Below are 24,657 nucleotides of genomic sequence, written 5' to 3' on the forward strand. Positions count from 1 at the left end.
GTCATTGCCAAGCAAACATTCTACAGGGAGGTCTGAGCTAACCACTACCTTCTTAAGGCCAGTTACCCCTCCCCATGAGAAATTAACAACTGCCATACTGTGGGTGGTAGTGACATTTCTAGCATTGGTCACTAGGTAATTTTCGCCTAGTATGATCTGTCCAGGGTTCACAAAGCTGGCCGTCACCATTGTAACACTAGCACATGTGTCCCTGTAGGCCTGAGCCACTTTATCAATAATTAAAGGAGTTTGTCTGTACTTGCCCAAGTTATTGGGACTCACAGTAGAGGACATAATTATGTCCCCATCACAGATCAAAACAGCTTGAGTTGGTATTCTAACTAGGCCAGAATCCATCTCAGTTCCCAGGGTTAACCCTACTACACCCTTCCGTTGAGAACCACAACTTGGAGCTGAACTAGGGGGAACAATTGCCTTGGGTGCAATGGTGGCTGGAGCTGCCTCCTTCTTGGTGCAATCACTGGTCCAGTGAGTATTTACTTTACAAACTTTGCACCATGGTTTCTTTGGGCTTTCTTTCTTTTTAGATTGTTGGGAACCCCTACCATTAGAAGCTTTTTGGGGACCTTGAGTAGAGTTCTGGTCTTTTGTTTTCCCCCCACCCTTTGGTCTTGCTTCTGATCACCACCTTGTTTCTGTACCTTCTGCTTCACCCTGGTTCTGATCCATTTGTCTACCTTCTTACCCAATTCTTGGGGAGAGGTCAAATCAGAGTCATCCAGGTGTTGATGCAATAGCTGGTTTTGACAGTTAGTAAGAATCTGTTCTCTCCTAATAAGGTTATAACATCCTTTAAAGTCACTTACTTTACTGCCCAGTAACCAGCCTTCCAGAGCCTTAGCAGCACAATCTACAAAATCAGTCCAGTCCTGAGTCTGTGTCTTTTGGGTATCTCTGAACAGCAACCTGTACTGATCAGTGGTTAGGCCAAACCCATCTATCAGAGCACTCTTCAGGACATTGTAGTTGTCAGCATCCTCTTCTTTAACAGTGAGGAGCTTCTCTCTTCCTTTGTCTGCAAAGGAGAGTCACAAGACTGCTGCCCACTGACTTTGGGGTGCCTGCTGTACTTTGCAAGCCCTCTCCAAAGCAGTTATCCACTTGTGGATGTCATCCCCAATCTGATAGGGAGGGACAATCTTGTTCAGGTTTCTATGGTCATGAGGCCTTTCCCTACCACTAGGGTTGTTGCTGCCACCAGTGGGCTCTAGCCCACACAATTTCTTCTCTCTTTTAATAGCTAGGGTCTCTTTTGCCAGGTCAACTTCTTGCCTCTTGATCCTAAGCTTGACTTCTATCATCCTAGCTTTATGCTCTCTTCTCTGAGGGGAAGTCATTCTCCTTTGAGCAGAAGCATTGGACCCTACTGATGAGTCAGAATGGTCAGACCCACTGGATAGGGATCTGCGTCTTCTGATCCCACCATTAGGCCTACTTGGAAGGTTAGAGGGAGGCCTTTCTAAGCCATCTCCACCTCCAGGTAGTCCTATGTTTCCCAGGTTAGGTTCATCAGCCTCATCCTGGTCCACATCCTCTTCATCTTCAGAGACCAGTGGGACATCCCCATTAGGATTCTCTTCTGATGAGGGATGGCCCCATCCCTGCTACCATGTGCTTCTGGGTCTGATGCTTTTTCTTAGTCATCTGCCACTAACAGCTCAATCAGGTGCTGGGTGGTCAGACTCTGTCCTTGTCTTAAACTTCTGACTATGCATAAGCTTCTCAGTTCCTGAAAAGTGAAGGTGTCATACTTAGTTGTCTGCAAGTTGCTGACATCTGTCAGAGAGGCACTACCTCCTGCTCTTAAAGACATGGCTAGTGTGATGTGGTGTGTGCACCTACATACACTACTTGTTTTCCTACTAGAACCTCTCTAGGAGTTATAGTGAGGGTGTGTTAAGCCCTAACCACCTACAACTGCTAAGTTCAGTAGAACTTATGTATATAAGACTTGATTCACATGTACCTACAGGTACCTTGATATATTCTTTCAAATTATATTCTCAAGATTATTTGGTAAAACAATGCAAGCTCTTATCCCATCCGCTGCACGCCAATGTCAGAAGTTAGCCTGGCATATGATGTCCACTAGTCCTTCTCATGGATTGCAGGTGCACCACAATCCATGAAGATAGATTGTGCTAGACACCCGGGAGTTAATGTTTTTTGGAGGGGTCAGCCCCACTGGCATGGGTTGAGCCAGGTGGGGGCAAAAATAATTTGAGTGCCTATTTATTTTGCTTCTGCAGCCCAGGGTCTTTCAGGCACACCTGGGGAAGCAAAACGTTTGAATGTGGCAACCTCTTCCCAGGGATGCTTTTATGAGATCCCTGCTAGTGGACAGAGGGTGTGCCTCAATCCACAGGCAGGGATCTCACTGGACACCAGGGGCTGAACCCCTAGGGGCAATATATGATTTATTGATTTGCCTTCCCTGGAGGGGCTGGTCAGGTCCGGGGGGTGATCAGCCCCTGCAAAGGAAGGGAACATTTGGGATTTAATTTTTTTTATCCTCTAGTGAGCATGGCCTTTTTGGCTTTTCCCCTGCCCCCACCCTAACAGGTGGCACAGTAAAACAAAAGAGAGAGGGATGGCCCATTGACCCACTATATATTATAGAGGCGAAAGTAAAATATGAATAGCATAATAAATGATCAATGGCTGAAGCGGGCTAACCCATTTCCCCATTATGTAAACAGAGGTGGGTGGAAGTAAAACATGAATGGCACATTATCTGATCAATGGCTGCAGTGGGCTGACACCATGTCCTATGCTGTAGTGGGTGGAAGAAAGTGTAAATGGTTGAATACCTCATCAGTGACTGAAGTAGGCTCGTCCAATTCCCCATGAAGTAGGCTGTGCTGGAGGAAATTAAAATTAGGGGTGGTCGAAACTTGTGACGTTTCACTCTATGGAATTCCGCTGAGTTACATAAAAACTCTGAGAGATTCTGCGGAGTTCTAGGAGCAGGCGTAATCTGCATGTCATGCAGATTTTTAGCACCGGGAGCTTCTGCCACAAGCAAAATCAGCTTGAACAGCACCATGTTGCATGTCATAGGGCACTGCATTTTTGCTGCCATTCAAATAGATTTTCTACTCAGTTGACAGCTTTCTCTTTGTGAACTGTCGCAACTGCCCGTGTTGAGAAAATCTCAAGGGTGCCGTCCTAGCAGCCAAAAATTGTGCATGGGGTCATCAATTTTTACATTGGAGAGCAGTACTTGAAAAAAAACTATACCACGTTCCAGTTTGTGGAGTTTTGATGGAACTTTGTGTTACAAGCATAAAGCTGAGTGGGCAAAACTCATTGAACTCTACCAGTGGAGTGGAATTGATCACATGTCCCTAATTAAAATGTGAATGGCACAATAACTGATCAATGGCTGAAGTGGGCTTACCCATTTCCCAACGATATGTGTTGTGCTGGGTGGAAGTAAAACATGAATGGCACAATAACTGCTAAATGGCTAAGTCATCTGACCCATTATCCAACGATGCATGCTGTGATGGGTGGCAGTAACATGTGAAAGGCACAATGATCAGATACTGAAATGGGCTTACATATTTCCCTATCCTGTGGTAGTTGTTAGGAAAGGGGTTGAAGTGGACACACCCACTGCCACATGATGTATGTTGCTCTGAGTGGAATTGAAATGTGAATGACAATGTAACTGATCAATGGCTGAAGTGGGCTCTCTCATTGCCCAAAGATTCATTTGGTGTTGGGTGGAAGAAAAAAGTGAGTGGCAAAATAACTGATCAATAGCTGAAGTGAGTTGGCACAGAGCCATATGCTGCGTTAGGTAGCAGCAAAATGTAAATAGCTAAGTAACTGATTAGTAGCTGAAGTGAGCTCACCCACCCATTGCCCTATGATGTATGCTGTGCTGAGTCGAAGTCAATGTTAATGGTACAAAAACTGATCAGTGGCTCAAGTGGGCTGACTCATTGCCATAAACTCGGGCCGGTGACAGCAGGAGGGGACATGGTGCTGATGGTTTATTAGGTGTGTTGCAACCTGAAATATTTATGTTTTTTTCTTTAGCTTCTTTGGAGAAGTTCTTTGCATCACAGGTTGGAGTTAGATAAGTGTGTTTTCTCTTTTGAGACAATTGTCATTGCAGTTTACTACACTCTCACTCTCGCCACACTGCATTCCATTCTTTTAGCTCATAGCACACATACAGCATTCCTATTTATGAGAACCTCTGGATTCCAACAGGCTCAAAAGTTTTGAATAGAAAACAGAGATGGTGTCTTATTGGATGGCTGCTTCCCAGGCTGTAACTCAAAAAAGGGACGAGTGATATGAGGCAGTTTGCTAACTCTGGCCACTGACATAGCTTTTCATGCCAATACTGATGCACTTGAAGATTGCAATTCTCAGGGGCAGGTTCTGCAACATATGCGTGAACTGGGATCATAAGGCCTCAGTTATTGAAGCAGTCAAAAATGAAGCAGTACTTTTCAAAATCTGGTGAAACTACTCTTTACGGTGTACTTTTTTCGCATCACTATCAATATGCGACCAAAGATCCTCATATTTCTTGCCTATAGCATCATCACTAAGCAAAAATTCTGTCAATGGTCACCTTGTGCATAATAAAGCATTCACGGCCTCTAGGAATGAAAACAATTTCTTACCTTTGGCATCATCACTAAGCAAACAGTCTGTAAATCGTCACCTCATGGATAATATAGCATTCACGGCCTCTAGGACTGAGAACCACCAGCTAAATTGCACAGTTGGGATGACTCCTTGATGCCACACAAAGCACCAAATGAGAAGTATTTGCGTTTTAGGTCCCGCACGTAACAAACACTGCAAAAGAATGGACTACAAAGTCAATAGCATTCTACAGTAACTTTGAAGATTCTAAAGATGCTTTCAACATACCATCTAGCAAGTGGCCATGATCTCCTATAGGGTTGCACTTCCACTCAGGTATCGATTTTGACAGGCCATCACACAACGTTTCCATATATGTAGCAGAAGTACTGCAAATACAAACAATATCACTCCAATTATTGTTGAACTTGGTAAGAACTTTCTGCAGCAGCATTCCAAGTGACACTGCATTCCATGTTTTTAAACTACTAGGGTCAGTCAGTCAGTCAAAATACATGTATTCGGTGCCAAAGACCATAAACTTATCAAAACAAACTTTACAGATTAAGAATACCATGGCCTATTTACACAGTAGCATAGATAAAACTCAAAAGAGAGGGTCATGTTTTCATCACTGTCTCCGATGCTTGGTGACAGCACTCTTTTCACATATACTTGTCATTACACCTTGCATTATATATTTAAAGCCTGGTGTGCACGGCAATTCACCTACTATCAATACTCACTCGCTAGAAAAGGGGGCTGATGTATCAAAGCGTTTTACCCATTCACTGTTCTGTGGGAAAATGTGATGGTACATGTTGGGAAAGAGTCTTATGAAACCAGCCATTTTACCCATCAGTGAAAAAATGTAATGTACACAAAATATCAAATGTGATTTTGATATTTCCTGATACTCTACAGTTTATAAAATAATTAGATAAGACCTTAAACATGCTTCTAAACCTGCATCTTTAGACCAAAGCCCACAAAACAGAAAAAAAGCAAAAGGAAGAAGAAACAATATTTTAGTGACATCCATAAACAACGAAACATAAGCAGAATAATGTTAGCTCAGTCTTTCTTACTGCTGGCTTGTATAACAAAGTTACATTGTATTGGCCCTTTCAGGAAGAAATCAAATTGACTCTTTCACTCACCTTTTACTCTCTTTGAATGTCATTAAGTTTGTGGTTATGAAGGTGTTTTTTCAGTGTTTATATGTTTACACTGGTGAGGGCAATTTTCCTTTCAGTTGGGTTTTTATCAGTTATTATAGGTTTAAACCTAAAACAGGATAGCCCACTTCTTCCACTGATTCTGAGGAACATACCCCTGGCAGTCATGATGTCACTTCAGAAGCACAATATGTGTAGCAGAGAGCAAGTCACATAGAGTACCAACCCAGAATGCAGGTAGGTACCTTACCAAGCACAGGTAAAGTGCTCATTTGGCAGTCTATACATGTATTTAATTTCACCACACATTCCCTCAGTCACTTCAGATGCTGAATGTAAGGCCAATACTACACATATTTTGTCTATTGACTACTTCCATCTTTTTCTGGATGAAGATTTCTTTGTGGTAATTTTGCACAAAACATCTTTTTGTGCTGAACAGTTTCTGAGAGAGGGAAGGTGCACTCCAATGAAGTCAATAGAGCAAAGAGTATTTTTAAAAGTCTCTTCTTTATTCAGTATCAAAAAGTTTTTTTTCCAGTCATCAAAGGCACAGCCAACGCGTTTCGTTCCCCTTTGTGCCACGGGAACTTCGTCAGGGCTGTAAAAATTATAACAACATATACATACATAAATACACAAATAAATACACATAATCACATTACTGAATATCAACAGAACACACAAAATTTGACCCAAAGAAACATATAACCAATACATGGATATTGACTATTAGCAAATATACAAAATTGAAAAACACAACATACATTTTAAAACAACACCCGAAGTTTGTTGGTCAGGGATAACAGCGAGATCAGGTGCATGTAGTTAAAAAAAAGGGACTAAAGAGTAGAAAAAGGAGAGAAAGGAGAAGGTGAGGACCAAAGGAAAAAACAAAATAGCCTAAGCGAAATAGAAAGAGTGAGCCCGTGTCTCAAAGTCAATGCTTACCTAAACAGTATATTTAGTATGAAGCCAAACGTCACGTTTTTAGGAAAATAATCTGTCCTTATGGTGAGCATCCCAATGATACAGAACTGGTGAAATAAACAATATATGAAAAGATATGATAAGAAAGTTGCTTATAAAATCACATGGTCAGAATGATGTGTCTAATCCCTCATAGACCTTGTGAAAATATCATGCCCATCATGAGGGTCTTAGAGATATATATACCTTATTTAAAATGATTCTAAGGGTACCACATTCATGTTCCCCAGGAGTTTCATCAATTTGTTCTTGTAATACTGTCCCATTGATAGCTGGAACAAAAAAAGGGGGGAGCATGGGACGCCAGTAAGTAATGCATTCATCACGGTATTCTGAGAAAGACTCGAACGGCCCAACTCGAAAAAATAGGAGACATAAGAGATCAAGGGACATAGGAGATAGGTATATATTCCTACCCCCACAGAGACATGTTGTACATACCAGATAAGCGCCAGAGTTGCTCACTGCTCTGTTTAGGTGAATGGTGATTGCGAAAGTTGAAAAGTAGAGACTAAGGGGAAAGAGTGAGATGGAAGGGAACACATCAGATACGCAGTTTGAGATAGTGTGATTCATAGGACACTGGCAATTAGTTCATATTTATATGAATAGTTCATAGATTCTCCACACGGTTATTACGACCATAAAGTAGATCAAATACAAATAAGACTAATAACTGTGGTCATTAAATACTGACCACCCATTAAGAACATCGAAATTTTAGAGTAGGAAGGGTAATAGTCTTACCCTTAGTCAGTAGACCTTCGCACCCAAGAAAGGAATTATGTTTACCCCGCAGAGAAAGTACCTTGAATCAAAGTGTAACCATATGAGTTACATGTGACCCATTATATTCATTAATGAGCTTAAGAACAACGTGTGAATATCCTCATAAGCTAATTTGCTGGTCCAGTATTATCCACAACATTATCCCTTGCAGCGATCGGTTAAAATTATCAGGTGAAACCTTTTGTTTTTATCCTAGTGTCCCGCTATAGAGAGTCTAATGCTCACAAAGCTATCGCCCCATGTGCGATGTTTTATCCAAAGTTCGGTCGGACCATCACTAGAAACACAGACTCCTCATGGCTCATTCCCAAATGTTATACTATATATCATATCTTTTGCCGGGATTCCTAGTACAGATGTGGGCAACCCTCCCCCCTGGGATTTCCACATACCTTTCATAGGGCACCGGAGTCGTAGGTCGCCAAAAGTTCGAGACGCCAAGAGTCTACTGGCTGGCGCCATTTTTTAAAGCCCAGTCAATTACAGTTAAGCACCGCCCCTTCCCCCAGCGGTGGCCGTATGGTCAGAACAGTAGCTGCATCGCAACAAAGCGTGGCGGCCATCTTTAAGGATGCATTTACTACGTGCCAAAAGACTTAACTAAATTGAATTTGTGCATCGGACAGGGTAAACAAGACACTATGGTTTAGCAAAGGAAAAGAAAAACTGATAGTGTTGATGCAGTATCAAGCCAGAGGTAATCTAAACACTCGCGTGTGTCTCAATACAACGTCCTCAGTTTAATAATATACAGCGCCTGCCACAAGCAGTAGTCACGTGATCGGAGTGGTGTCTGTTACACAGCCAAACGTGGCGGCCATTTCTTAGAAGGCATTACTTGGTGCTAAAACATGCCTCAATTCAGTTTACGTGTCAAAAGGCAATGCGATAACTAGTGAATCGACACGAGTGTAAGAGTATTAATACTAATTTGAGTCGAAAATAATTGAAGCACTCTCGTATATCTTAGTGCACCGCCCTTGATTTGATTGCAATCACATAGTACTACCGAAGTCAGAGATTCTTAAATCAAGAGTAAGATCAATTTAGACCATTATATTTATAAAAGTCTGATGCACATGATATTGAAATACCGAAAACAAACAAGGAACAGAAACAATTCAAGAAAATCCTATCAAGAGTATATTGAAATGAGAATACTTTGAAGAGATAGAATTTTTAAGAAAATCCGCCATAAGATCTAGAGGAGAAAGATACATAGCTGGTATAGGTTGTAAAGAGCAGGATACACCAAAGGATAAGATTTTTTAGAAGAGAAAATACAGAGAGGAATATAATACTGTGAGATGGAAAAAAGTTTTTCAGAATGAATTGTACATATGAGTGCTCAAGAGAACATTCCTATTGGACAAAGGGGTTCAAAAACTTTTACAATTTTTAAAAACTTTTTAACATAAGACCATCTTTGGTTTGATACAGATATGCATTAGGATCATCCTATGCAGTAGGTAAATATCCTATACAATAACGGTTTTCACTTTTTCCCAGATCGTCCTAGACAGATACTGCAAATTAGATCACTCTACCCAAGGAAATAATGTAGCTCCCTGTCCGTATTATGCCCCATCTGGGTAGCCTTTAGACGGCAAATCCATTTTGCTTCTCTTTGTCTAAGTACTAACTCGCGGTCACCACCCCTGGCATCCTGAGTAATGTGGTCTATACCGTGGAACCAAAAGATTGGATCATTATGGGGGACATCATTGTAATGAATGCTGACCGGATATCGAATGTCCCTATTGATAATCGCTCTACGGTGTTCTTGAATTCTAGCCTTCAGTGGACGAACAGTGCTACCTACATAGATGATGTTGTATTTACCTCCCAACACATACACCATGCATGGGGTGTTACAATTGATAAAGTTGTTGATCTTATACTTTTTGGTGGTGTTCTACATGAATTCTGTAGTCTTTTTTTTAAAAACATTTTTTAACCCCCCCCTCTCCCGACCTCCCGGCCCCTTCCCACCCCCCCTCCCGTGGAGAACCCTAGATGTATCTAACCGGATTAAATCCAGTAGATGGCACCCCCCTACGGACCCCGACTCACCCACCCGGTCCCAACATAAGCTAGAACCCAACCCCTTATGTAAAGGCCATTGCGGCCTAACTTATGTGCTAGAAGATATAGAAGGAAAAAGGTAGTAAAAAATGACCAAGTGTCCTCACTTATATATATATATATTTTTTTTCTTTTCCATTATGTGCTTTTATATCTATAACTACCAGGTATATATACATTTTTTATTTTTTATTTTTTTACTCTCTCTTTTTTTTTCAGTATCAAGTAACAAACCTTTGACTATATTCCTAAACAAAGAGAGGAAACCCCACAAGTTGCATGACTAAGGGCCCTTTAAAACCCGTTCTCCCCTATAATGCAGAAGCCTTATTACCCAGCTCCAACAGAAGCTCATCCGCTGCGTGTACTGTCCTAATATTATACATTTTGTTATTATGCATAACTTTTAACGCTGCGGGAAAGGTTATCTTCGCTGTGGCGCCCACCCTCCTAAAAGCATCTAAGCGCCTGCCTAGTTCCCACTGTCTTTCAAGTGTGACCCTGGCCAGGTCTGATCTTATTTGAAAAGAGAATCCCTTCCCTGATAGAGATTTCTGTTTAAGAGCCTGGTTGAGAATTTGTTCCTTGAGGGCATATGTGTGGAAGTTAATCACAATCTTACGAGGTTTAGTCCTTTGTGGGTTATGTTTAAAAGGTTCTCTGTGCACCCGTTGGATGTCAATGGTGAGCTCCTCAACCGAACATCCTAGGCTTAGTGAATCCTTCAAAAGCTGAACCATAAACTGTTTAATTTCAGAACCCTCAGTTCCTTCAGGCACATTGAGAACCCGTATATTACTGCGTCTGGCGTTATTCTCTAACACCTCCATCCTATCCTGAAGGGTTTGGTCCTCTCTCTTTAACTTCACTATGTCCTCTTCCGCTTTGTCAACATGCAGTGACAATGCTCCCATATTCTCTTCTAGTATGCCTGTCCTTGATGCCAGGCCCTCTAGTTTGGTATCAAGGGACTCGTAATAACGCCGCATCTCCGCTTGATTAGCCGAGGACTCCTCAAATCCCCTCTTTATATCTTGGGAGAGTGTAGAAAACATTGCCATCAATGACTCTGCTGTTATGCCAACTGTGGTATCTATTTGTGTTAAATTAGCAGAGGCAGATTGTGCAGGAGACTGCAATGAGAGCTCAACAGCGACTTTGTTTAGTATGGGGCATTCACCTCTTGTTCCAATTCCGGTTACCAACTCCTCTATAGGTTCAGCAAAAATCGTGACGGGAGGCTCCAGCACCGACTGTTGTTGCAAGTCAGGACCTGTACCACCCCTTGGGCTTCCGACGCTGTTCGTATTTATATTCATCCACTCTTCAACCAAATTCGAGGCTGATGATAGGCTGTTCACTGCAGGTAATACACTCCCTTTACCTAGAGAGTCTAAAATACCAACTGGGGATTCAGTTTGAGGCATTACAGGCACTGTAGGCTTTGTGGATACTGCACCTTCCTGGGCTGAGGACATGAGGGTAGTTGTGCCCAAATCTAGATCTATAGACGGAGCCGAGCACAAGCTCACTGTTGGTGGAGAGTTAAAGGCGGTATCCTGTTCCATTGCAAGCGATGGGTCAGCATATAAGCCATCATTGAGGGCTGCCATTTCCTGGTTCTTAGAAAGGCGCAACACTTGCGGCAAAGCCTTAAAATATGAGCGCAATGATGGTGTAATTTTCGAACCTTGTTCTGTGGAAAGGACGCTCTTAGTTTTTGCCTTGGTTTTAGCCTTTAGTTTAGCAGTGTTTGTGTGTGCCCCCTTACTCTTCACCTCAGTTGTTAAAAAAGAAGATCCATTTTCCTTCAGTGCTGGTTGATTAATAGATGGGGTTGCTAGCACTTTCCCACCTCTCTTACCACTTCGCCCCTTAGACCTAGTCTGGATCTGAGTCGAAGGACTCAATTCAATGCTATTGACCTCTTGAGGGTCCCCCCTACTGCAGGTGAAACACCCTTCCTCTACTTCGGAAGCCAGTCTCTCAGGGGGTACTGACGCAGTTAACTCACCGGCTCTAGTTGAAATCCCAAAAGAAACTCTCACCAGGTTTCGGGCTCTCCTCCCCCTCCTCAGCTCCAGGGCTGCTACAGACCAGCGCCGCGGTATCACAGGAGGAGACACGCTCCTCAAAACCGCGTGCGGTGTTTCCTCGCCTCCGCCGACTCCAGCAACATCAGAGGAATTTACCGCGGCATCGCGGTGATCGAGCAGAGACGCTGAGTCAAAGGGATTTGCCGCCGTACCACAGTCACTGACCTCCGACGCTAACGCCAACGCCGGGTCTTGGAAGACTGCCGCAGTTACGGGGCCGCTGCAACAGGGCAAAAACACGGTAAAAGGACTACCCGCTCCGAGGTAAACAGCCCAATTCAAAAAATTCGAGGTCTGCTGATTTTTACATTTTCTCCGAAAAAACGGAAAATAATAGTTAAAGCGGTGAAATTGTCATGACGATCGCTTCTCGCTAATAAAGCAGGTCAGGTCAGTCAGGCTGGGTCACCGAGTAAGGTAAACAGAGGTCCGCATCACGGAGCACCACGGCAGCTCAGCCGTCTGCCGCCATGTTCTCCCTTCATGAATTCTGTAGTCTTGTTGAGGCCTGAGGGGCATATATTACAAGAGCCGCAAATAAAGAAACCTTGTGGTTTAGAGGGGAGCCACATGCTTCGAGGAGTGGTCACATGGCTGACACATAATGTATCACGTAGTGACCTACATTTGCAGTAAGTGATCAAGGGTCTGGTTGTTATTGTGTTCGATAACCCCGGAATGTCCTGTAGCATTTTCCAATTCTTTTTAAGAATCCCATATACTTTACAGCTGTTCGAATTGTACTGTGTCACAAACCTGGTTGTGTGTTCATTACTCCTTTTCCTATTCGTGTCTATATTTACTACATAGTGTGTCTTCTCTTTTTAGTTTGTTTGCTCTCTGTACAGCTGTATTTATGATATTTCTTTTGTAGCCCCTTTTCAAAAATCTGTTGCTTGCTATCCCTATGTTTTCAGCAAATGTATCATCCCGCTACAATTTCTCCTCAGCCTGGTCATCTCCCATATGGGATATTATTGATAACCGTATGTGGGTGTGCACTCTCTGCATGCAGCATCGCGTTGCAAGCTATTTCCTTTCTGTAGAGTGTGCTTTGTACCACACCCTCTTTTACAAAAAAGTGTATATCTAGGAAATTGATACTGTCCTTGCCTTGTGTCATGGTGAGCTTGACATTACAGTTGTTATCATTAAGATATGAGTGGAATGAATTTAGTTGTTCAGTGGATCCCGACCATAAAACAATAATCTCGTCCATGTACCTCCCCCAGAACACGATGTACTCAGTCCAGGGGAAGGCACCTCCACGCCATGCATGGTCCCTCTCGAACCACCCCATGAAGAGGCAGGCGTACGAGGGAGCGAATTATGAACCCATAGCAGTCCCACGGGTTTGATGATACCAAGTGGTGTCATGCAGAAAATAATTGTTTGTTAAGATGATGTCTATCATTTCCAGCAAAATTTCATTAAAGTCATGTTGCTCTGCTCATTCTTTGTCCAGAAATGATCGTACCGCAGGTATGCCAAATTTTCTATGTATACATGTGTACAAACTCTCTACATCAAAAGTTACAAAGGAGAGTTCGTCAGACCATTGGAAATCTTTGAATTTTACCAGAATGTCCTTGCTATTTCTGATGTAGGAGGGTAGATTGATGACATGTTTTTGAAGATGTAAATCGACAAATTCCGATACTTTCTCAGTGGGCGAGCCAATACCAGAAATAATGGGTCGCCCAGGTGGAAAGGTACCCCCCTTGTGAATCTTAGGAAGTATGTATATACAGGGGTATTTAGGTTTGTCTACCTTCAGATACCTGAATTCATCCTCACTCAGAAGGCCACTCTCTCTCCATTCCATCAATCTGGCCGTTAGCATGTTTGTAACATTAGTAGTGGGGTTGGCGGGAATGTGTCGGTAGCATGTAATGTCATTCAGTTGTCTCTCAATTTCAGTCATGTAGTCACCATGATTCATTATAACAACATTCCCGCCTTTAACGGCTTCCTTGATAACAATGGTCTTATCAAGTCCCAGTCTTTCCAATGCTTGGCTTTCTTTTACGGTAATGTTTTGGGTACTAGGTGGAGCAGAGCCAAAGGTCCTTTCAAGTTGGTATAGGTCATTTGTAACTTGTTCATAGAATAAATCTATACCTGGATGGTAGTTGTAAGATGGAACGAATTTTGATTTGGGTTTTAAATGACTCTCCATGCCATAATCCTGCTGGATGCCCATCTCCTCCAAGAGGGCGACCATCCCATAGCTGTCCTCCTCGAGGTTCAATAATAACTGTATATTTCTAACATCAGATACTGTGTGGGTAATGGTATCTGGATTCCCAATGGGTTCCACTGTTTTTGGATTTTGGCGAGAAAAGAAATCCCTCAATTTCAGTAATCGCACGAACCCATACAAATCAATGTGAGTATCAGTCAAGTCCCCACCCTGAGTCGGACAAAAACTTAGACCCTTGCTCAATACCGAGATCTCATCTTTATCCAAGATTTTATTAGACAAATTAACAATTTTCAAGTCAGAATTACAATCACTGACATCAAGTTCAACATCAAGGCAACTAGCATTTATTATTTCTGTTTCGTTCCTGTGTTCGGTTTGTATGTAGCCAACCAACAGACAGGAGGTACCATGAGGAGACCCTACATGCGGACCCGCAGCCACAAAGATTGGGATTAGATTCAGAACACCCAATAACCACCACAACAGAACTAGATAATCTAAAAGCCCCTATTATAAACCTCTCAAATAAAACACTTACAGTGCATGAAATAAGGGTTTTAGAAAAAGGACTGGGCTTCGCCCCGAGTACCACTGGTAGTAGATTCAACATTGAGAGGGATGTCAGGGATTTATTCAGGAAGATTAGGATAAAGAAGTTCTTTGAAGGGAAAGAAAGGAGAGAAAACATTAACAAATCAGGCCTCAAACCACCATCTATTTGGACACCAAACACGACCATGGTAGGCCCAGAGGTAGACACCTTTGAAAAAGTGGTGACTACTGGCTTGAAGAAGCTATTGGACACACAAGTGTGGACACAGAATAATTTATCCAAACCGGAAAGGGAAGCATTAAAATCCCTGTCATCCTGTGATGATATTACTATAAAATCGGGAGACAAGGTGGGGAGTATAGTCGTCCTTAGCACGGAAGATTATGAGAAAAGAATGTTTAAACTTCTAAACAATGAGATGCATTACAGACCAAGTAGCGTTAGAGAATGGGAAAACCTGAAGAAAAAGGTTAAAACTGTGGTTGATTACGCCAAGGAGGATAACATAATATGTGAGGAAGAATATCGCTTTTTAATTAATGAAAACCCAAAAGTCCCGGCACTATATGGACTTCCGAAGGTTCATAAAAACTTGGAAGATCCCCCCATGCGACCGATAGTGTCAGGAATGGAGTCACTAACTGAGCCCCTTAGCAAGTATGTGGACCATTTCATTCAGCCACTAGTGGCTGAATTACCGTCCTATATAAAAGACACAACCCACATGATCTCTAAAGTAGAAGGTTTAAGATTCAACAAAGAGACCCAATGGTTAGTATGCTTGGATATTGAAGCATTGTATACTAATATCCCGCAGGAAGACACGGTGAAAATGATGGATGATATTTTGAGAAATGACTTAGGCGATCTGAGTGCCCAGAGTACCTTCATCCTAGAGTGCATCGAGATCATTTTGAAAAACAACATCTTCATGTTCAAGCGTGACTATTATTGCCAAATTAAGGGGACCAGCATGGGAGCCACATGTGCTCCCAGTCTGGCATGCCTATATGTAGGGAGATTTGAAACAAAAAACATATACAATGAAATGTGTCCTTATTTTGAGAATGTCAAGGGATGGTCTAGATTTATAGACAATATTTTCTTTATTTCGGAAGGCACGGAAGAGGACCTAGATAATTTTCTTGAATGGATCAACTGTGGTGATCCAAACCTCAGGTTCACTTCCAATAAAAGCCAATCAGCTGTAGACTTCTTGGACATCAGAATTTATGAGAAAGACCAAGCATTAAATGTGGAACTATACGTTAAACCCACAGATCGGAATACCCTGCTGCATCACACAAGCTATCACCCAAAATGCCAAAAAGACGGGATACCTTTTAGTCAATTCTTAAGGATCAGGCGTAATTGTAGTGATAGAAAGAGTTACGAGAAACATGCAGAGACTCTAAGAGAAAAGTTGGCACAGCGAGGATATCCCAAACGCCTGATTAGACAAGCCTACAAGCGTGCCAAATATTACAACCGGGAAAGCTTATTTGAGACAACTACCAGAACCAACGAATACAGGGACAATATCATTATGGTATCTGACTATAATGGCTTTAGCAACAAAGTCAAGAATCTAATTAACAAAAATTGGGGAATACTAAATAAGGCAGGAGTAATACCATTGACAAAACCCACGTATGCTTATCGGAGAAACAAGACTATCAGAAATCATCTAGTGCACACGTTCAAAGAGCCTAAAAATAATGGACAGAAAAACATTCTCAATAATGCTCCCATTAGGGGTAACCTGCCATGTGGATCATGTTCACATTGCAAGAGCATCATTAAAACTGATAAATTGGAAGTAAATGGCATCACCCATTGGATGAACGAGCATGTCAACTGCCGAACGTCCAATGTGGTATACTTGGTGCTCTGCCCTTGCAACAAATGCTACATAGGGGAAACAGGACGAGAAATACGCTTAAGGCTGACAGAACACCGATCAGCAATAAGGCTCCAGAGAAAAAATGCCCCTCTAGTTGACCATTGGACCACAGAGAATCATAAACCCGATGAGCTTAAGTGGTTCATTCTAGAAAAAATCAAGATTTCTGTAAGAGGTGGTGATGCCAATAAAAAGCGGAAACAGAGAGAACAGTTTTTTATGTCTAAGTTTAAATCATACTATTCAGGACTTAATAGCCGTGAAGAATGGGATAGAATGATCAGATAGTCTTAGAAACACTAATGCCACGACTGTAGGAGTCACAACCATTACGGTCCATACCGGGCAACATGATGAAGAACATAGAAGTACAGCTATGCATAAATGAACAAGACATTAGTGACAACATTGGCAAATATAATATCTGACAACACTAAACAATAAATACTGTATAATGAACTGTATAAAAGTTAGGTGCTGTTGAGATTTTTTTCTTGTATGGAATAATTAGACTGAACAAAAATTGTTTATTCCGTGAATACAGATTGATGAAGTGTTGAATTACAGGATATTTGTTGTATTGCTTGTGTATTATGTTTTCAGTGAGGGTAACATAGGAAATGAGCTGGGAACGGCCTTTCACTCATCTACTGATTCTTGTTCACCTGCCCCTTTATCCCGACTTTTTTCCTGCAGAGGGCCAGACTGCCGAAAATATAAAGGCCGGTAACCACACACGATCCCACGCGCCATAAAAACCACAGATATGGCGTTGAAAATATATACTAACTATGGTACCACCCCTCCAGCGAGGAAAAGTATTTTGTCATGTGATTATAAACACATGAATTAAAGGTAGATTAAAATAATAAGCAAAGAAAATACAATAACCCTCTACTTTCACCGGTTCCAACAACCTTAGCGTGAGACAATCAGCAGACGCATATCCGCTTGCAACATCAGATGCCAGTAAATGTTAGTATCGCCATGATAATTAGGCATATGATACGATCCCGATCTGGACGAGTGTATTTTTGTAGTTTGTTTAAAACCAACAACAAACTACCATAATGGCGCCCAGTATATCCATTACGGATCATCTCCGCTTTACGCACGCAAGATCCGGCGCACACGGATACACATTGAACTACTAAAATGGCGTTTAGAACGCGCACGATCGGGTTAAATGCATAATTGCGAGATAATGAGGGAGCAATTAAACATTTAACAGGTGTATAAAAAGCACTCGGCGTTTGCCGAGAACTAGTCAGTTCCGGTGAAGCAGCGGGCAGCCAGAAGGAGGAATCGCCAAACGAGAACGGGTGAGATTACCAAACTTTAGTTAAAACCGACGGAGCAGGGGGATAGATAGGCTAGCTAATACATCTTAAACTGGCAGAGTGTGATCCTTCTGCCGGTTGACAGGGACTTTGACGTTAAGCGGTCAAGTTCCACATACTAACATTAAAAGGGCAATAAGGACACTGGATGGCCCTATGCCTCTGTCTTTTATATAGTCAGGAGGGAAAGTTTTACACCAAATCCAACTGAAAACGATATGGGGACATTAACTTTAATTTAAACAATCTATGCCCCACGATATAATTCATAAGTGACTGAATGCTTAGTAACACCTTCTCCTTGAAAACAGTCACTGTCATATTCCTTTCTTCCTGTCTTCAACAGCTCTGAAAGAAATGAGAAGAGCGTTGTCACTCAAGCCACGAGATTAGTGACCAACACCAAAAAAGATACCAAGATCTCCACTAATTGAGAGAAAGTGGTCAACCTGATTTAATAACAGGCCTCACATGACTGGTATGTATTAATAGGTCCCGGGAGGAAAAAACCTCACAAACATGGAAAACCACCCAGAATATATGGTACCAATTATGTGTATTCCACAGGCACCGCCATGAAGCTAAAACTTGCAGCGCACATTTAAAGACGCTACAGAGAGTAGACACCATTGATTATGTGCCATACTTGAACCATAGAAGTAAGTGCAGTCTACTATATGTGGACCACAGCAGACTAGTATAAACATAAAGTCCTTAAAACTGATTAAATGCTGTTGTGATTCCAGATACTCCCTGGCCGTGAATTAATGAGCGCTAGCCAACATACCAGTAAAGACTAAATCGTCCAGATAACTTAACAGAAGGACGTCTATTCTTTCATTAAAAGTAAGGATAATATATGTATACATTTCTAAACAAATGCCCACTACTAGGTAAACTTACATTAGGAACTCTACATTAATTATATGCATTCTGTTTTTCTAGAAAGAAGAAGTATATTTGTTTTTAAATCTGTTCGTCCTGATGAAGGTGCAACAAGTGTAACCAACGCACCGAAACGCGTCGACAATTGGACTTTTTAAATGTACATGATATGTTTTTACTCTTCTATTTAATTTGTGAATTTTGAAATATGATTGCATATTACTGATGGGTGACTCTGTGATAGAAACCGTAACACGGAATTGTTAGTTAGTGGATATAATAATGTACCAGAGCACCATAGTGCATAACCGAATGCGTATTTGAAAAGAATTTTTAATACAAGAGTTTTTTATGAAAATAAATATCGAGTTACAGTATAATTATCCTAGTGTGGAGCAAATAATTTGTTTTTCGTCTGCCTCAATTGTAAATTAAAAATTGTCAATTGATATGGATAGGCCTCACGGTTACCTTCTGAAATAATTACACAGAAAGGAACTTTTTTCTTTGATAACGGTTTGTATGTAGGCCCCTTTGTTGTACCTGCCCTTTGCCCTCCTTCAGCCCCTCCTTGTTATATTTGGTCTCTTGGGGGTTTTGACTGCTCCCTTTTTTGTTGCAATCTGCTGCTTATTCTTAATTTGGCCAACTCCTTTTGAAAAGAAGTGGCCCCCTCGCCTAACGGGACTTCATTCAGGGCATTAGATGTTACACTACAGGATGATGCCGAAGTTATACTACTCCCTGATCTGGCATCATCACTCTCATCCCGTTCTTCACGCTGTCTCTTTTTGTCCTCACTTCCTTGTACACTGTCAAATTTTTGGGCGAACGTATATATGCGTCCGTCCCGGTAGTCCTTGTCATCCCTTCTTATCTATCGGAGTTTTTTCTCTTTCAGATAGATATGGTGCACATCCATTACTTTTTTTAAATCTCAACATTTTTTTCAACATGATCTTTAAGTTCCTTGTTGTTTCTTTCCAAGATAAGGGCCTCAATCTCACCCTGAAGCTTCTCTCCTTTTTCTCGAGCATGCTTTATTAGTATTTGCATCATGATTTGAGGTGCATGTTCTAGATTTCCCTCCCACTCATCTAGGAGGGTGTCGCTAAGATCTTCAAACGTTGGGAAGATTAAGATTCTTAATCCTTTTGGTATCTTTTTATTTGTTAGATATTGTTGTAAAGCGACCCCATCCCACCATCGGGACAATTCTAGTTTCTTTAGACGTTCTAATTTCAGAAAAAGGGCCTTCAGGCTCATCTTGTTAGAGTCCCCCTGTAAAATCGGTTATTTGGGTCTGTTGGTACCGAATAGATTGAGGGCCAATTCCTCCCTCCCATCATCAAATCTAGCCATATTCTTATCAGATTAAGTTACAATAGGAACAAGTGCAAGACAGTCAATTTTAAATTAAACAATAAGAAAGCACAAACAGCAGACCAAGGTCAAGAACATTAATTCCTGTGTCTTCCAATTATCAGATGGTGCAGTCACTTCCAACATCCGCTGTTTAAGGATGTCTAAATTAGACCAGTAGACAAAAAACAAAAGGGAAGGTGCACTCCAATGAAGTCAATAGAGCAAAGAGTATTTTTTAAAAGTCTCTTCTTTATTCAGTATCAAAAAGTTTTTTTTCCAGTCATCAAAGGCACAGCCAACGCGTTTCGTTCCCCTTTGTGCCACGGGAACTTCGTCAGGGCTGTAAAAATTATAACAACATAAATATACATAAATACACAAATAAATACACATAATCACATTACTGAATATCAACAGAACACACGAAATTTAACCCAAAGAAACATATAACCAATACATGGATATTGACTATAAACAAATATACAAAATTGAAAAACACAACATACATTTTAAAACAACACCCGAAGTTTGTTGGTCAGGGATAACAGCGAGATCAGGTGCATGTAGTTAAAAAAAGGGACTAAAGAGTATAAAAAGGAGAGAAAGGAGAAGGTGAGGACCAAAGGAAAAACCAAAATAGCCTAAGCGAAATAGAAAGAGTGAGCCCATGTCTCAAAGTCAATGCTTACCTAAACAGTATATTTAGTATGAAGTCAAATGTCACGTTTTTAGGAAAATAATCTGTCCTTATGGTGAGCATCCCAATGATACAGAACTGGTGAAAATAAACAATATATGAAAAGATATGATAAGAAAGTTGCTTATAAAATCACATGGTCAGAACAATGTGTCTAATCCCTCATAGACCTTGTGAAAAGATCATGCCGATCATGAGGGTCTTAGGGATATATATACCTTATTTAAAATGATTCTAAGGGTACCACATTCATGTTCCCCAGGAGTTTCATCAATTTGTTCTTTTAATACCGTCCCATTGATAGCTGGAACAAAAAAAGGGGGGAGCATGGGACGCCAGTAAGTAATGCATTCATCACTGTATTCTGAGACAGACTCGAACGGCCCAACTCGAAACAATAGGAGACATATGAGATAGGTATATATTCCTACCCCCACAGAGACATGTTGTACATACCAGATAAGCGCCAGAGTTGCTCACTGCTCTGTTTAGGTGAATGGTGATTGTGAAAGTTGAAAAGTAGAGACTAAGGGGAAAGAGTGAGATGGAGGGGAACACATCAGATACGCAGTTTGAGATAGTGTGATTCTAAGGACATTGGCAATTAGTTCATATTTATTATGAATAGTTCATAGATTCTCCACACAGTTATTACGACCATAAAGTAGATCAAATACAAATAAGACTAATAACTGTGGTCATTAAATACTGACCACCCATTAAGAACATCGAAATTTTAGTGTAGGAAGGGTAATAGTCTTACCCTTAGTCAGTAGACCTTCGCACCCAAGAAAAGAATTATGTTTCCCCCGCAGAGAAAGTGAATCAAAGTGCAACCATATGAGTTACATATGACCCATTATATTCATTAATGAACTTAAAACAACGTGTGAATATCCTCATAAGCTAATTTGCTAGTCCAGTATTACCCGCAACATTATCCCTTGCAGTTTCAATTATCATGTGAAACCTTTTGATTTTATCCTATCCTCTTCATGGGGTGGTTCGAGAGGGAGCATGCATGGCGTGGAGGTGCCTCCCCCTGGACTGAGTACATCGTCTTCTGGGGGAGTTACATAGATGACATTATTGTTTTATGGTCGGGATCCACTGAACAACTAAATTCATTCCACTCATTTCTTAATGATAACAACTGTAATGTCAAGCTCACCATGACACAAGGCAAGGACAGTATCAATTTCCTAGATAAACACTTTTTTGTAAAAGAGGGTGTGGTACAAAGCACACTCTACAGAAAGGAAACAGCTTGCAACGCGATGCTGCATGCAGAGAGTGCACACCCACATACGGTTATCAATAATATCCCATATGGGGAGATGACCAGGCTGAGGAGAAATTGTAGCGGGGATGATACATTTGCTGAAAGCATAAGGATAGCAAGCAACAGATTTTTGAAAAGGGGCTACAAAAGAAATATCATAAATACAGCTGTACAGAGAGCAAACAAACTAAAAAGAGAAGACACACTATGTAGTAAATATAGAGACACGAATAGGAAAAGGAGTAATGAACACACAACCAAGTTTGTGACACAGTACAATTCGAACAGCTGTAAAGTATATGGGATTCTTAAAAAGAATTGGAAAATGCTACAGGACATTCCGGGGTTATCGAACACAATAACAACCAGACCCTTGATCACTTACTGCAAATGTAGGTCACTAAGTGATACATTATGTGTCAGCCATGTGACCACTCCTCGAAGCATGTGGCTCCCCTCTAAACCACAAGGTTTCTTTTTTTTTGGCTCTTGTAATATATGCCCCTCAGGCCTCAACAAGACTACAGAATTCATTTACAACACCACCAAAAAGTATAAGACCAACAACTTTATCAATTGTAACACCCAATACATGGTGTATGTGTTGGGAGGTAAATGCAACATCATCTATGTATGTAGCACTGTTCGTTCACTGAAGGCTAGAATTCAAGAACACCGTAGAGCGATTATCAATAGGGACATTCGATATCCGGTCAGCATTCATTACAATGATGTCCACCATAATGATCCAACCTTTTGGTTCCACGGTATGGACCACATTACTCAGGATGCCAGGGGTGGTGACTGCGAGTTAGTACTTAGACAAAGAGAAGTAAAATGGATTTGCCGTCTAAAGGCTACCCAGATTGGGCATAATACGGATAGGGAGCTACATTATTTCCTTGGGTAGAGTGATCTAATTTGCAGTATCTGTCTAGGATGATCTGGGAAAAAGTGAAAACCGTTATTGTTTAGGATATTTACCTACTGCATAGGATGAGCCTAATGCATATCTGTATCAAACCAAAGATGGTCTTATGTTAAAAAGTTTTAAAAAATTGTAAAAGTTTTTGAAACCCATTGTCCAATAGGAATGTTCTCTTGAGCACTCATATGTACAATTCATTCGGAAAAACTTTTTTCCGTCTCACAGTATTATATTCCTCTCTGTATTTTCTCTTCTAAAAAATCTTATCCTTTGGTGTATCCCGCTCTTTGCAACCTATACCAGCTATGTACCTTTCTTCCTTAGATCTTATGGCGGATTCTCTTAAAATTTTTATCTCTTTCAAAGTATTCTCATTTCAATATACTCTTGACAGGATTTTCTTGAATTGTTTCTGTTCCTTGTTTGTTTTCGGTATTTCAATATCATGTGCCCAGGGTAAAGTACCTAGCAGTTTTAAACAGGCCCTGTTGATCCCTTTGATAAAAAAATCTGGCATTGACCCACATGACCCTTCCAATTATAGGCCGATCTCCCTGTTACGCTATCTGTCTAAAATTCTGGAGGCTCACGTATCTAATTGTGTCTCGAGCTTCATCGAACTAACTGAATATTTAGAACCAAATCAGGCAGGCTTTCGGCCGGGCCTTTCCACCGAGACAGTGATACTCGCGGTCCAGAACACCCTGAGATCCAACGCAGATAGAGAGGCCCACCAGGCATTGGTGCTCCTTGATCTGTCGGCTGCGTTCGACACGGTTGACCATACCATTCTTGTCAACCGTGTCGAGCAGGCCGGCATCAGGGGCCCAGCTCTGAGCTGGCTAGAATCTTTTATTTCTGAACGCACTCAGTCAGTCAGATTGGGGTCATTCACAGCACCAAAAATTGTTTCCACCTGCGGTGTCCCTCAGGGATCATCCCTTTCCCCACTCCTTTTTAATTTATATTTACGTCCTCTATTGTACTCCCTGAAAAATTGGAAAGTCACAATTTTTAACTATGCAGACGATCTGCAATTGGTCTTTGCATTAGACTCCCCTGATGCTGTGGCAGCCTTTCAGGATACCATGTCTCACATCCAGAGATGGATGAATCTAAATTACCTCAAACTCAACCCGGGCAAGACAGAACTTATCTTGCCCGGGAAGAGTGAAATTAGTTGGGGTCCCCATTTCTGGCCATCTAACATGGGTATTCCACCTACGAAGTCCCACACAGTCAAGAGTTTAGGGGTGACTCTTAGTGAGGATCTCTCATTAAAAAGCCACATAGGGACGGTAGTCTCAACCAGTTTCTTTCAACTGAGAAAGATAAAGAAAATATCCCAGTTGTTAACTCACTCTGCCTTGATTCAGGCAATTGCTGCCTTAATATTATCACGGATTGATTTTTCCAACAGCTTGTATCTCGGTCTCCCAGCAGGTCAGCTGAAGAGACTACAATATGTCCAAAATCAGGCAGCCAGGCTTATTTTTAAACAACCTAAACGGCAATCCATTAGATCAGGATTAGAAAAACTTCACTGGCTACCTGTGGCTCAGAGGGTCAGTTTTAAAGCTGGTTGTATTATTTTTAAAGCTCTGCAGGGCAAAGGCCCGAAATTTATTAGGAATTTAGTTTGTAAGTACATCCCTTCACGAAATCTTCGATCAGCCCAACAAGAGCTACTGATGACTCCAGTATATAGGAAAAAGCACCAGGGCGGTA

The sequence above is a fragment of the Lissotriton helveticus genome, chromosome 8 (assembly GCF_964261635.1).
Source record: "Lissotriton helveticus chromosome 8, aLisHel1.1, whole genome shotgun sequence".
NCBI lineage: Eukaryota > Metazoa > Chordata > Amphibia > Caudata > Salamandridae > Lissotriton > Lissotriton helveticus.